The sequence below is a fragment of the Oncorhynchus masou genome, chromosome 1 (assembly GCF_036934945.1).
Source record: "Oncorhynchus masou masou isolate Uvic2021 chromosome 1, UVic_Omas_1.1, whole genome shotgun sequence".
Lineage (NCBI taxonomy): Eukaryota > Metazoa > Chordata > Actinopteri > Salmoniformes > Salmonidae > Oncorhynchus > Oncorhynchus masou.
Window position 1 is genome coordinate 57,997,969 of NC_088212.1, and position 12,539 is coordinate 58,010,507.

The 12,539-nt window shown below is 43.5% G+C and overlaps 1 protein-coding gene across 6 annotated transcripts in view; it reads right to left on the minus strand.

Moving 5' to 3' along the window:
* LOC135546911 (diacylglycerol kinase zeta-like) overlaps positions 1 to 12,539 on the minus strand; it is a 117,954-nt gene that overhangs the window by 82,597 nt on the left and 22,818 nt on the right. The window lies entirely within an intron of this gene.

The window sequence follows — 12,539 nt, forward strand, 5'->3', positions numbered from 1 at the left end:
TGTTTGCAAGCCAGGGCCAAATCGTATTCTTCGAGCGAGCAAGAGAATGTGATAATGTTGGCACATTTGATCAAACGGAAAAGTATTCTTATAGCCTGTTTGAAATACTCCTGCATCAAATACCCTACTCCTTGAAAGTTGTGTAGTGATTATAGTTAGCGTACGTGATGAATGATGACCACTGCAATCATCAACTGCAGTGTCGCTCATTGGACTACCCCTATGCGAAAGTTTATAAAGACAAAAGGCAGACAGACACATGGAATTATTTGATTTGGGATGGATGGTTGACATGACAAAGGCAGGTTGATATTCTTATCTAAAATGTGTTGTGAATGTGTGTGTTTCGGGCACAGGACTTGAGCCTGGATGGACTCGCGCAATATATTCCAAAATTCTTAACAAAATACAACATTGTTTAGTAGATAAAGGTTGTGAGGATAGTGTTTCTGATCAGATCGACAATTATCTTCTCATGTATTCGTTTGGCTACGTTGCCATCTTTAGAGCACAGCATTTTCTGCTTGGTTTCAAGCGCATCGAAAGAGAGGCTACTAGCGAGGTCTGATGATGCTTCTGACTATATTGGAAAAGGCGTGTTGTGAAATGCTAAATATGATGTAGGCTATTTTGAAAGCTGCCAGTGTGTCTGTTTTTGCATGAGATGGCTGCTGTTTCCTCCTTGCTTGGCAGAGATCTCAGAAAATGTACAAAATGTGACCCAAATTTATCACATACAAACATATGCCATCTCTCACAATTGATCGGATTTCCCGAATTTAGTATCTTCGTTGTGACAGAACGTTTATATTTGTCGTAATTTTGCGTTATTCCACAAAGTTATATCTAGAGCTGCAGTGAGTGGGAGACTGTATAACCATGTGATGTAGCTCTCGCTCAAGGTCTACCTCGCTCTCCCTGAATGAGAGAGGTGCGCACTTTGACAGACAGTCCAACAACGAGGGGTTTGGGAACATAGACAAATTGTCAAAATTTGCTGCTATTCCCCTTTAAGACAGGTACAGTATTAGTGATGAGAGGTGGTTATTTGAGCATAAAACATCAATCCCCCCCCCGCCCTTCCCCCCAAGCAACTTTGAAATATTGTGTTGTGAATACATAATGAAAGGATACTGACGCAGACCCTTTGAAGGAAATGCAACACGCGCACACACACACACACACACACACACACACACACACACACACACACACACACACACACACACACACACACACACACACACACACACACACACACACACACACACACACACACACCTTGTGACAAAGACATGACATGCTCATTAAAACACACACTCCCATAGTGAGGTGTCCTGCAGTTCTCAGGTCAGTATGCCCCAAGAGCCCCCTGCTTACTGCTAAAGGAGCGCCAAGGTACTGGAACAGCAGATGCATCCCGTCCTCCCCCCCCATCCCCTTCACCTCTCACCCTCCTCCAGTCATCCGCAGATGCCTGAGGATTTGAGCTGCAGATTAATACTGTGAAAGGGATTGTAAACAACAACAGGACTCCTATACAGTTGAAGTACTACTCCTATACTGTAGTGTTACTACAGCACAAGAACATAAAACTCATCTCTTGCCAGTAATCCCTGTGATCACCAACTCCGGCCCATCCAATTTGAAAATCCTGCGTAATAGCATACAGTAGGATATATTTTTAGGAAAGAACACTTATGTTGCTAATGGATTGTCACAGAGGCCCATTCAGGTAAAAAAAAAAAAAAAATGAAGCCTCCAACTAAATATAAAAACAAGACACTAAGTACATTTCCAGTCCATTCTTTATTTTTAACGCTGGTTTAGGTTTTAAAGCTCGGGCCATTTATAGGCTATTTTTAACCCTCTTACCTATTACGCAACTCAACACATATCCCTGATCTTGAAGATTTACAACAGGACAGGCAGGCAAACAGGGGCGAGACAATACAAAGATGTACCATGCTGCTTTATGAGAGAGGAAACATCTTTCTGAATGACATTGTTACTCTTTTAGCTTCATTTCAAAAGCAGAAGGTAGGTCTTTTCAAAATAGATTTCTTTTTCCATTTCAGTTTCCACAACTGATGACACTGAGTTGAAAATATAGATTCTTTCAAATGTTATTCAGATAACAGAAGCATAATACAATTGTCTCCTTTCAGAGCCTGGAATAGATTTAGAAACTAATACTAGACCATTATCAAAATATGAAATATTTGACGTGTCCCCTAAAAATAAGTACTGACACTATTTTTTACATTGATAAGAAGCTCAACGAGAACATCAAACACAAGTTCGGAATTTGACCCACAGTAAAAATAAAATACGTATTTAGTATTGCTTAATAGCACTATATTTTTATTTTACGATTACTGAAACAACCTCTATAAACCTGACACAGACTACTTTGTATCCAGTCTTTCTGTGTCTCACCTCGCCATTGTGCCAACCAAGGTGCTGATGCACCCTGTATGTGCTGGCTTTACACTGGCACTACCAGGAGTGGACCTGATCCAGGGGGAATGGTGGTGTCATCATCAATGTGTTAGATGGAGAGGCAGGAGGGTTTCTAGCATTAATAACCTGTGAATCCCTGGGAGAAGTCACCTTAGAGTGCAGCCAGATAGATTGGGCCCCTGGGCTGGGCGGGAGGGAGGGAGGATTGGTGTGAATGGCTGTACCCTGGGCTGTTTTTAGCAGAACAGATGGCCTTGAGGCTTCACTGAGAGGGCACAAATAATTAGGACAGAAATTAAATGGAGGCCAAGGTTGTTTCTGGTAGCCTGGTTAAACCCGACTGAACACTACTCTCACCATTGTACATGGTTGAGGCCAGCATTCAGTCTGGTTTTAGCCAGCCTAGGAGTCTGTTTGCAGCTAAATCAGTGTACCAGGAATGGATACTACCTATCTTACTGTACACTAATCTGAATCTGAGCTCTCCAGTAATGTCAAGGCTACGAACGAATAGCAGATGAGTCAAGCCAGCACTAAGTGACAACTTAAATGGCATCCACTGCAGACTGTGTCAAGCTAATGCCCTGGTCGTCACTGTTGTGGAGACTGTTAAAATGACAGCCTAATCAGTCACTGGGCATATTTCTGACTTCCTTTGAATTGAAGAAAAAAAGAAAAGAAAAATGTTGCAAGTGTAAACATTCTCACTATATATCATAACTGAATTTCCTGGCTTGTAGAAGGTGCCGAAAGGGTCGATCCCTAAAAACGTGTTCCTCCTCTAAATATTTGAGAGCTTGCAGATTTAACCCTCAAGTCATTGTCTTAAGTGTCACCACGGGAATTGTTTTAAATCCCAATGTATTTCTCAGGGACGTACAAGTGAAAGACAGGCAGAGTTAACGGCAAAATGAGATGCCCGCAGGTGTAGAGTCCCATGACCTACATAAATCACTCACAAATCCCTCAAGGAAGGCTATTCCTTCCTGGTTTATTTTTCCCTGATAGGTTGACCTTAAACAAAATGTCAGAACAGTTTAGTTCAGGTTGAATAAGGTCAAATCAATTGGTGAAGGAGTTCTTGAAAACCATGTAAAATGTTCTATTCCTTATATCAGCCTCTGACTCATCACTATTGTGTCCAGGCCGTTACATTGCAGAACCAAGGAAACACAGCACTGAGAGCTCTTCCAGTAACATAGGACCTCTCCGGTTAGTGAAACATCAAGCCAGCATCAAGCTACTCTTACACAAAACTAAGACTGATTTACACATGGCTGGAATGCTGTTTCAGCCAATCAGCATACAGGATTCAAACTACCTGTTTTGTGAAAAAAATTACAGACCCACAGAATGTAGAGATATTGATATCTCATATAAATACATTTTTAAAAAGGGTAAGAGTGTCTGCTAAATTACTAAAATGTCAAAAGTACAGTACCCTACTGTGATTACTTTCAATTAAAATTGTCAAAAGAAACAAAAATATTGTCTTAGCAAAGAGCAATTTCTCAAGCAAGAATTTTGCGAGGACTGTCTGAGAGTGGTCTGGGTGGGGAGGCCAAAACAAAAAAACGAGCCGTTATTGGCAGACAGCTTTGGAACTTAAAAAAAAGACATTTGAGTCATTTAGCAGATGCCCCTGCCCAGAGAGACTTACAGGAGCAATTAGGGTTAAGCGCCTTGCTCAAGGGCACATGGACACATTTTTCACTTATTCGGTTCTGGGATTCAAACCAGTGAGTTTTCAGTTACTGGCCCAACGACCTTAACTGCTAAGCTACCTGCCGTGGTCTATTAACAAAGGTATCGTCTGGTGCTGTGACGAGGCAGGCCAAAACTCAATTAAACCAAAACAGGCTGAAATTTAAGGCGGCCTTTTCAAACAGCTCGTACACTAAAAAGTATTATCTTAATTTTCACAATTTCACAGTATTATTCCAACCTCATTGTGTGGAAATGTATGTAAAACACAGAAATATATAGTTTTGACTGCACTGGGCCTTTAAAAGCTCAGCAGAACCTCACAAATGCTGTCCATCAGGCCTGAATCCAGTCAGATGAATGATTGACCAGGGTAGGCAGTTCAAAGGTCTTTGTGTCAAGGCGTGGTGCCAGTTGTAGTACTCTAATGAGGTAGCTGAGGACTTTCCAATCCCAATATAAGACTGTGGTTAAATGTTAGTGGTGGGTGGTCACAATACACTATGCATAGGTTTAATTTAAAACAAATACATTCCCAGAAGAGGTCTCTTGGCTAAGCACAGGCCATATGTGTGAGTGTTTATGGCGTTTCAGTTCCAGTATCTGTATTTGTCTGTTGGCTACGGTTTGATGGCTTATGATGTACCTCAACCGTATGAGAGTGCCTCTCTAGTTTCCATTTAGCCTACTTTATCCCTAATCTACATCACGGGAACACAGTCAATACAGCAGTTTTGCAGGCATTAACTGTCATACACTAGCACTATAACAGTTGCTAGCGGAGATTTGAAACGACTTCCTGGAGTCAATAATAATCGCCAAGAAGGCTTTATATCGGTCAAAGAATTGAGATATGAAGCTAGTGCTGAACTTAAGATACTGGTTATTTGGGGTCTTCCCAAAGTCATAAAACTAATCACTATACTGGTTTCTAAACTAGGGTCTGTTGTTTTGAAACGTACGGAAAGAAGGCAGATGGAGACTCGGCTTGGCTACGGTAAGACGAGCTTGAGTAGAGAGAGAGGAAATAAGGAGGAGGGCCGGCGTCACGGAGAGAGACATCTGTGCCCCCCGTCCCTCAGAGAGAACAGATGCAAGTCTGGCAGATGGGCTGAGACCCTTCGCATATGTTAGGAGGACACCGCTCCTAGCGTTCCCGGTCTCATCTTTGGCCGCTAAAAATCAGCTTCTGCTCCTCTTTCCCTTTCTATTTGTATCTCGGGCCCCGTCACCACCCTCTCTGTCAGGCAGGGCGAATGTGACCTCATTTTCTTGTATAAAGTTACTACTAGTTGCTGGTGGTGGTTGTTGTGCAGAATTTTACTAGGCCCAAATGCACAATGAGGATTGGTACGGAACGTATTTTTGGTTCAAGACAGTCAAGTGTTGTACAAGTACAGCACAAGTGTTTTGGGGCCTTTGGCCAATAAAGAGACACTCAGATCATCCTGATCTTGCTTTTAAAAATGTTGAGACTCCTCGTTGACCTCAACGCCCTCAAACTCTCTGGAGTCTTCTGGACGGTTGGCCTCCTGATTGGGATCACAGATCACTCCATTTAAATCAGTAGCTAATTAAAACAAGAGCTCACACTGTATATAGGCCACCATATGTTGTACTGTTGGGCACCATCAAGGGCCATGGGTCTGGAACGATCCCAGAAACAAACTTCACGGTTGAACTTTTAAAATGGTTTTATAACATTGCTTCAAATGCATTTGTATGGGGCTGTAAATGCGTCACAGTGTGATATTTGAAGGTAAAAAATTAAAAATAGCAGTAGGCACCAGCCTGACAGCCTTGTGCCAATCTCAACAGGGCAAAGGGAGCAGTAAGTGACTGACTCCGTGAACTGATCTCTGGGTCGACCGCAGGCAGATCACGTTCCCTGCGGCCACTGAAAACCATCAAAACAAAAAGGCTCCTACAATGCCTCTTTCCTGGAGAGTGATGAATGCACTATTTTGACCATACAGACATATTAAAACACATTGATTATTGATTCAATAATATGGTGCATTCCTGAAAGTATTCAGACCCCTTCCATTTTTCCACATTTTGTTACATTTACAGCCATTAAATTTTTTTTTATAAAAAAAAAAAAAAATCCTCATCAATCGACACGCAATATATACCCCATAATGACGAAGCGAAAACAGATTTTTATATTTTTTTTGCTAATTTATTACAAATAAAAAACAGAAATATCTTATTTACATAAGTATTCAAACACTTTGCTATGAGACTCGAAATTGAGCTCAGGTGCATCCTGTTTCCATTGTTCATCCTTAAGATGTTTCTTGATTGGAGTCCAACTATGTTAAATTCAATTGGTTGCACATGATTTGGAAAGGCACACACCTGACTATGTAAAGGTCCCACAGTAGACAGAGCTCAAGAATGCCTCTGTGGAGATGGGAGAACCTTGCAAAAGGACAACCATATCTGCAGCACTCCACCAATCAGACATTACGGGGTATGAATACTTTGAGAATGCACTGTCCATATACGGGTATCCCTGGTGTTCCAACTGACAAGAAAAAAAACCTGAAACAGGCAGAGTAACATATAGACTCCTTGTGTTGTGGTGTTGCTCCCCTGTGAGGAAACTCTGGCTCTGGTCCAGTGTCTCTTCGGTTGCCAGGGAAATGGGTGTTGAGGCACTCATGGATCCTTTAAAGCCTGTTTACCTATAGATTCTGGGTCAACACACCTTGCGATTGATTTTCTCTGCTAGAGGTGTCAGGCAATCAGTGGCATTCTCGGTTAATTTATTATAGCCAAAGGCTAAGGGAAAGTATGAGACAGATCTTTGCTTAGCCATCGTGGATGGTGGATGAATGAAAATTAGGTAGCAATTTCTACATATTCCACAAGGCAAGTGTTTTATAATAAAAAACATCCCATCATCAGGCCATGAAAGCTAACCATTCTCATAGCTAACAGTGACGGGGGGGGGATCGATAGTTACATATCGCAATATTATTTTTGGACGATATTACACTGAACAAAAATATAAACGGCAATATGCAATAATTTCAAAGATTTTACTGAGTTACAGTTCACATAAGGAAATCAGTCATTTGAAATGAATTCATTAGGATCTAATCTTTGGATTTCACAAGACTGGGGATACAGATGTGCATCTGTTGGTCATGGATACCTTAAAAAAAGGTAGGGGCGTGGATCAGAAACCAGTCTGGTGTGACCCCATTTGCCTCATGCAGTGCGACATCTCCTTCGCATAGAGTTGATCAGGCTGTTGATTGTGGCCTGTGGAATATTGTCCCACTTCTCTTCAATGGCTGTGCGAAGTTGCTGGATATCAGCGGGACCTGGAACACGCTGTTGTACACATCGATCCAGATCATCCCAACATGCTCAAAGGGTGACACGTCTGGTGAGTATTCAGGCCTAACGGAATACTATTCAGGAATAACGGACATTTTCAGCTTCTAGGAATTGTGTAGAGATCCTTGCGACATGGGGCCGTATATTGTCATGCAGAAAAATGAGGTGAAGGCGGCGGATGAATGGCACAACCATGGGCCTCAGGATCTCATGTTGTCTTTGTGCATTCAAATTGCAAACGATAAAATGTCATTGTGTTTGTTGTTTGTAGCTAATGCCTGCCTCCATGTGCTCCCGAGTGGCGCAGCGGTCTAAGGCACTGTATCTCAGTGCATGAGGCGTCACTACAGTCCCTGGTTTGAATCCAGGCTGTATCACATCCGGCCGTGATTGGGAGTCCCATAGGACGGTGCACAATTGGCCCAGCGTCGTCAGGGTTAGGCCGGTGTAGGCCGCCATTGTAAATAAGCATTTGTTCTTAACTGACTTGCCTAGTTAAATAAAAGGTGAAATAAAAAATACCATAACTCCACCACCACCATGGGGCATTCTGTTCACAACATTGGCATCAGCAAACTCCTCGCCCACATGACACCATACATGCTGTCTGCCAGACACCTTGTACAAACCGGGATTCCTCCATGAAGAGCACACTTCACCAGCATGCCAGTGGCCATCGAAGGTGTGCCTTTGCCCACTGAAGTTGGTTAGGACGCCGAATTGCAGTCAGGTCAAGACCCTGGTGAGGACGACGAGCACGCAGATAAGCTTCCCTGAGACATTCTTCAATTGTGGAAACCCACAATTTCATCAGCTGTCCTGTTGGCTGGTATCAGACAATCCTGCAGGCGGAGAAGCCGGTTGTGGATGTCATGGGCTGGCGTGGTCTTCTGTTGTGAGGCCGGTTGGATGTGCTGCCAAATTCTCTAAAATGATGTTGGAGGCATTCGTGGACATCCCTCCTCTCGTGGACATCCCTTTAGTCAGATTGCCAATTGCACGCTCCCTCAAAACTTGAGACATCCGTGGCATTGTGTTGTGTGACAAAACTACACATTTTAGACTAGCCTTTTATTGTCCACAAGATGCACCTGTGTAATGATCACGCTGTTTAATCAGCTTCTTGTCAAGTGGATGGATTATCTTGGCAAAGGAGAAATCCTCAATAACAGGGATGTAACCAAATTTGTGAACATAATTAGAGAGAAATAAGCCTTTTATGCATATGGAACATTTCTGGGATCCTTTATTTCAGCTCATGAACACTTTACATATTGCGTTCATATTTTCTGTTCAATGCATATAGATATCGGACTCCAAATGCTTTTACTTTCATTTCCATGACCGATCATGCTCTCTTGTCTCTCTGCAGCAGACATACGGAGATCAATCAAGTTTGTAACATTAAAATCGCAATAGAATTGCAGTATCCAATCGCAGTACATATAGAATCGTGAGAATCACAATACATATCATATCGGCACCGAAGTATCGTGAGAATACCATATCGTGAGGTCCCTGGCAATTCCCAGCCCTAATAGCTAATCCTTATTAACCCAACGCATCACTCGAAAGACCCTCGAAGACCCTGCTTAAGGACTCCTTCAGTGTAATTGGATGAAGTCAATCTCTTTATTGCGTAACCCACTGACACACAAATTCACTATGAGCATTGTCCTCACGGCACGTGTCTCGATACGACAGCTGACAACAGGGTCAGAACTACATCCCGTCTGCAGGAAGACGGGTTAAAACCTGATAAGCCCTTTACGACCTGACGGCAAATCAATTACGCCGATTTCAAAAACGGCCTGCTTAACACATTCCTCGTGCTTGACACATTCAAACTGCTGCTAAGCTCTCCAGAGACCGTTCCCGCGAAAACACACGGGCCACCCCTGATGTCCATCGAAGCCCGTCTCCACACTACGCGGTGACATCAGCGGTGTTAATGAGCTACTTGAAGTATGTTCAAGTAGCTCCCCCCCTCCCCAATAGAGTCAACGCGTCTCTATTCGTGGATCGGATTAGATCATTATTTGATCTAGTGTGAATCCCATGAAAACATATCACAGGACCATTTGCCACAATGATTGCTCGACTTTTCTGGCTATTTCCCACCAGGCTAAGACTTAAGCATGTCAGCTTTTGTAAGAAGACTGAACTGAAGATCATGTGGGCTATAGTTATAGTCTTTAAAAAAAAAAAATCCTTCTCAACTCCTCCTTTCCTTCATTCCCTATTTCTACATCCTTGTGACCTGGGAAACCCATATCAACAAATGTCAGTCCGGTTTAAACAGAGGGAAGAAGTGTGTTCCCACTCTGTTCCCACTCGCCTGCTTCCACAAACCATATGGACACTGTCCTGTAACATATCATCAGTGACTCCTTATCAGAGGCCCGAAGCGGAACTAAAATAGCCTCATAACATTTTCTTCTATTCCTAATGTCTTTTTGTCTCTTCCCCTCCTCTCTCTCCTTTCCATGATCCTTCCTTCTGAGGGTCGGGGCCTCTCTCTAGCAAAACGGCAAACCATGGGTTGGGAATTGTAAAGGGTGAAAGGTTGTTAATTAAAAAGGTCCTGGACTTGTGACCCATAGTAGGCCCTAACCCAGGCAGCCAGGTTCTGATGGTCCCCAAATGAATGAATGACCTCGGTTCAGTTCGATTACAGTAGACACAGGAGCTACTGATGTTGCACTTCCTGTTGCTTCAGAAAGGACAAATAAATAATTGTGTTTTTGACACCATAGCACCTTGTTAGAAATCAATGGGCCTTGGAGTCTGTCGACGTCAAGTTGGGATTTCTCCTTGAGAGGAGAGGGAGAATTGGGGGGGGGGGGGCATGAATGGCTATGAGGTCTGATCCAGGTAGCCCCCACCAGCTCTAGCTCATTAAAATTCCACTGAGTTAAAGAGGCGGGAGACCCCCGACAAAATGCTCTCCGTTTTGCGCCATCACAGCCAACAGGGAGCATGTGTTTTACTCAGGGCCTCAGAGATAAACACACTTAAACAACAGGAAAGCAAACAAACAGCCAGAGAGAGAGAGAGAGAGAGAGAAGGAGAAACACAGAAAGAGAAAGACTAAAATGGAATTCCTACTCATTGTTGCGCTCAGCAATAGTATCTCGCAAAGGTAGACACAAGAAAATGTTTTACAGCACTCTGATCAGGACGAAGGTCATTATAGTGGTCAGAACATTGCTTTGCACGCTGCATGCAAGCAGAGACGTACTCCGAAATGACTGAATATATGTCCATATTTGGTTATATCAACGCACTAAACTGGGCTCTTAAATTGAGTCTTGCATTTGATTACCTAAATTAACTAGGATAGTATGTAATTAGCTCATTAGCTAATGTGCCATGACATCGGGAGTACCGCAGGTGCTCTCAGCAGCGGGGAGGCATGTCACGTGTCTCGTTTGAATGACATCACTGCCAGGCACATCTTGTGTCAGTGCTGACTTGACTTCCGACACAGACCTTAAATCCGTCAGGACAGCGTGGCTGACATGACCGTTATCTCAGCCCTCAAACCCTATCTCTACACAAAGGCTCTTCTTGGATTAGCATCCACCAGCAACACATCATCAAGGACCCCTCTGTTCATTCGCAAACAAACAGTGATACAGTGTCACGCTGTTCCTTCTTGTCGTTTCTCATTATTTCATTTGCATCAAAGAAAATATTGTGTGAACTAACTATGAGCGCAAAGATGAACTCAGCGGTGACACAGTTGGCGAGGATGGTGCTGTGGTAAGTGCCATTGTGACTGATTGATCTGAGTCACATCTCCCTGTGTAATCACCAGCCAACAGTATGTGGACCCCAGGTCTCAGCGGAACAACACACACACACACACACACACATCTAAACTCCATCACACGGGTCTCAGCGCCCTGGCTCAGATTAGCCCAAACTTCATCTCTGGAAAGCCTTCATCTTTTCATCTTGTGTTTTGTGCTTTGAAGGGTTTCAGGGAAGGCAGGAGGGAAACAGAGCAGCTAATTAGGTTTAAAAATAACCTCTCGGGGAGAGAGACATGTAACATTCTCGTCCTGTTCTGCTCGGAGGGTGCAAGGCTTCGAAGTCTCACTGGCCGTAGCCACCTGTGGGTTACAAGCCGAAAAGATAATTGCCAGGTTTGCTCTATCTCCGCGCTATTAGGGGAACTAATTCGGAAGGACAGCGGACAGCATACCAGAGCTAGATGTGCATGACTGTAGGGGGAATTCTGGGATTTGACGTTGGCGTGGTCTCTCGGTGTGTCATGACCATGGGGACACACTGTGACACCACTGTGTGACCGTTATGTTGCTATGATGAGAATGAGTCTTACGCCCTCTCAGAGAGCAGAGGAGATGATCAGAGTTTCCTAATCAAGCCTCGACTCTTCCACTGGCCATGGAAACACTCACTCACTCTTACTAAATCAATCCTTGACTGTTAATCTCAGCAGTCTTTACCTCCTACATGTCCTCACTCCTTCGAAGCTAGTTCGGGCAAAGTGCATCCCATGCTGTAGCCTACCCAGGCAGTGTTTCGCCGACTAGCAATACTGCCTAATGAAACACGAGTGCTTCATTTATGCCATGGTGTTACGTTGCAACACTCAGCGACAGGGTATGCAAGGGTTGGAAACAACAAACTAGTCTTTGATTCGTGTGTGGACCGTACATCAAGGTCAGACCAAAAGCAGACCAGGATGTACTGTATAGACAGAGGCTCTGTTCTAGACATAGATCAATCCCCCATACAGTAACCACTACATACATTACATTACATTACATTACATACATACATACATACATACCTAATGCAGATACCTGTACTACAGCTGCCTGAGAGGGACAACTGCATGGAAACTAACCCGCTCACACACAGCCCAGTCATTATTGGCATGTGCTGGAAACTCACACCTGTTGGTGCTGCTACTAAGTAAGCATCCTGGAATCAAAAATCGGCCACCGAACATTTACAGGCTCCACAGCATTGTGATCAACGCACTTCAG